The sequence below is a fragment of the Rhagoletis pomonella genome, unplaced genomic scaffold, assembly GCF_013731165.1.
Source record: "Rhagoletis pomonella isolate Grant_MI unplaced genomic scaffold, Rhpom_1.0 Rhpom_scaffold_00002, whole genome shotgun sequence".
In the NCBI taxonomy this organism is placed as follows: Eukaryota; Metazoa; Arthropoda; class Insecta; order Diptera; family Tephritidae; genus Rhagoletis; species Rhagoletis pomonella.
Genome location: NW_023458556.1, coordinates 59,154,055 through 59,157,430, shown reverse-complemented (window position 1 = coordinate 59,157,430; position 3,376 = coordinate 59,154,055). Strand labels below are relative to the sequence as shown.

The 3,376-nt window shown below is 32.2% G+C and overlaps 1 protein-coding gene across 4 annotated transcripts in view; it reads right to left on the bottom strand.

The window, feature by feature from the left end:
• The window catches only part of LOC118733882 (protein vav), a 386,101-nt gene that overhangs the window by 81,726 nt on the left and 300,999 nt on the right, over nucleotides 1-3,376 (bottom strand). The gene's annotated exons all lie outside the window — the stretch shown is intronic.

Here is a 3,376-nt window from a genome sequence, read left to right as displayed (position 1 = left end):
AAAATTATTGAGAAACAAACATGTAATTATGTAAATATGTATTTAATGAAATACAGAGAGGCATAGTTTCTTCTGGAAAAGTTTTTGTAAAATACCATACAATTTTTTTTAAATCATTCTTATTAAAATCATTTGCCAAATAAGGCCGTCCCCAATTTGTATTACCTTTAAGGTGACTCTTGAATCTCCATATTGTATGTAATTATTTATTGAATTGAATGAAGCATCTTATGAAGGCGTCCTTTGGTAGTTAGTGTCCAAATATCGTTAGCGAATTATCAGGATGTACTAGTGATAACTCTTTAACTGCCTTGTAGAGTATACCACAAAATTTTCATTGAGTCTTCAGTTTAAAGCGGATTGTATGAATTTTATAACGTTATTGGTATACTCTATAAGGCAGTTAAGAGTCATCACTAGTGCATCCTGATAATTCGCTAATGACATTTTGACACTAACTACAAAACGACGCCTTCATAAGATGCTTCATTCAACTCAATAAATAATTACAATATGGAGATTGAAAAGTCACCTGAATAGGAAATACTAATTGGAGACGGCGCGAGATGAAAAAAATAAATGTCCCACATAATTATTATTTGTTTCTATAAAAATATTGTCCAAGCTTGAATCAAAACCATATAAATCAGAATTTCAAAATTTATACAAAATTTAGAAAACTTCAACAAATTTTCATCAAAATTTCGAGTATTCAATTTAATGGCCCATTTAATTTAAGTTAGTGAAGTGTAAGTTTCAACCGGCTAAAAAGTTGCGTTGATTTAATTTTTTTTTTGTTATTTTGGTGACGGTTTTTATTTGAAGAAGTGCAATTTAAGAAAACTGGAGTTGGTTTTTTGACATTTTGCTGCGAACGGTCTTTCGCATTTTATTTTACAAGGAATGTATGCTTTTATGAGAAAAATGCATAAATACGTCAGAAAAAAAATATCAAAAATCAGTGCGATTCTTTAGCCGCTTGAAACTCAGATTTTTTGATAAAAAATTTGTTGAATTTTCCTAAACTTAGTATAAAGTTTGAAACTCTGATTTATATGATTTGGCTAAAGCTTGAATAATATATTATAAAACAAAAAACGTTGTGAATATTAAAAACAAAAATCAACACGTGAATACTTGTGTGAGTCACTGTATAATTGAGCATGCTATAGCATAAGTCCTAATGAGCCCATTTGAGTTAAATAAAGTATGATATCGAGCCCTAACCGCCAAAATAACGTAAGCGACATTTTTTTTCAAAATTTTCTTTTTGATGCAGAAATGCATCTAGATTCCCTAGAAATATTTCTGCATCAAAAAGAAAAATTTGAAAAAAATTCGCTTACGTTATTTTGGCGGTTAGGACTCGATATGGATGGGATGTTTTAAAAAATTTCAACAAACTTTCGTAAAAATTTCGAGCTATTTTATCAAAATTGGGGCAGCTTGGTAGCCCATTCTATTTTACAGTAATAAAGTGTAAGTAACCGCCAAGAAATACTCCTAGAGCATCTAGATACGATACTCCCCAAAATACTACATTGGAAACCATTAATAGTTTCACTCACTTTCATTTCAAATGAAAATTGCAAAGAAAATGAAATTTGCCGGAAAACAATTGCTTACTAATGAACATGTGTCCATCTATTTGTTGATTTTTCCGTCATCATATGACTGCCATAAAAGCTACCTGACTTCAAATTGCCATAAAATACCAAATTTATGAAAAAATGCGGTTTAATTGCTACTTCTTCAGTTTGCTTGCAATAACAACATTTAGTCGATGTACCAACTAAAAGTAAGCTCCAAAGTTGGCAAACGACAGCAACATTGAAATGCAGTCGAATTATCAGCGTGGACACTTGGAAATGTCAACAGAAATTGCTACTGTTATAGCAACAACAATCGCAGCAGGCAGCAGCGGCAAATTGAACTAATGTTGCCAAACAACAAAACGATTTTCGCTGGAAAAATTATTTAACGACTTTCATTATTAAAAATATAATAAAAACCAAGCTTTGTGGCTTTTCAAATTTGATGGACAATATAAAAGATGACATCCTCGGATGGCTTTGTTGTTGTGCTAATAATAAGAGCAAAGTGTCTCTTACAGAAGTACTCAGTTTTTAACTGGAAAAAAATGTGCATTTAAGCAATGATTTTAGTTGATAAATAAATTTCCGAAACAAAAAAGTTGATAGCAGCAAATTACCGCCGCTTTGATAGATAAATTTCTGGCTTCGCTTTTGCATGTGTATACTAGGGTGGTACAGAAATACATGCGGGGAAAAAAGTTTCACCCACATTTTTTATTTTTTTTTTAAGAATATTTAGAACTGCTTCAAAGCACAAACCGCCAAAAATGCAAATGGGGAACCCATAAAAAATCATTAGTATTAAAAAATGGGTATTATTATTAGAAGTCTCCTGGAGAGAAACAGAGTTTTCCGATTGAAAAATATTTATTTTCAAGAATTCTACACCGTTTCTAAAAAAATTGTGTTTCTTCCCCACATAAAATACATGGAAAGCTTTATGGGCTTTGAGCCAGTTCTAAATATAATTTTTTTGTAACAAAAAAAAAAATGCGGGTACTCTGTTTTTCAATTTAGAAAAATCCTAGGGGTCGAGAGCTTAACATTTATAACTTTTTGTGGACCATCCTAATGTAAACGTGTAGCTCCCATACCATGGCGTGGCTTTGACCTAGCACAACGCTTGCTAATCAGCAGCTGTCCGTCGTTTATGCTAATAACGCAGCATTATTTTGTAATCGCTGTTTAAAATCCCAAAACAAAAAAAAAACATAAATTACTCAATCCAATCCGTCGCAGCTGTTTTTGGAGCATCGACCGAGATTTCGTGGTCGAATCCACTTTCAATGAACGAGAGTTTATTTTGGCTCCCATTCGAATTGTAATTTCAGTTTTTACTTTTATTTACCAATTTATTTTTCTTCGGTATTTATTTGTATATATGTGTGTACAAATAATATTTTTTCACTAATTTTCCCTCTTCTGCTGTTCTTCATTAACCGGTTGTCATTAACATTTGCCGATGGCTTGTTTTACCGCATAAATTACATTTCTTGAATTGTACGCAGCTGTTTGCTTAGCATTATAAGTGAAGTTAATGATCCGTCTGCCGGCTGGTTCCCGCGAAGCTGGTGAAGAAAAATTATTACAACATAAAAACAAGTAAAGAAGTATAAGTTCGGGTGAAACGGAACTTTATACATATACCCGGCGCACATATAATATATCGTTTTTTCTTCACCTCTCAGTAAACTGCATGATAAGCAAGAGTATTTTACCCGATGCTAAACAGTTTCGATAATATGCTATGAGATCTGGAAATAATTGGAGCAAGTTTGGTG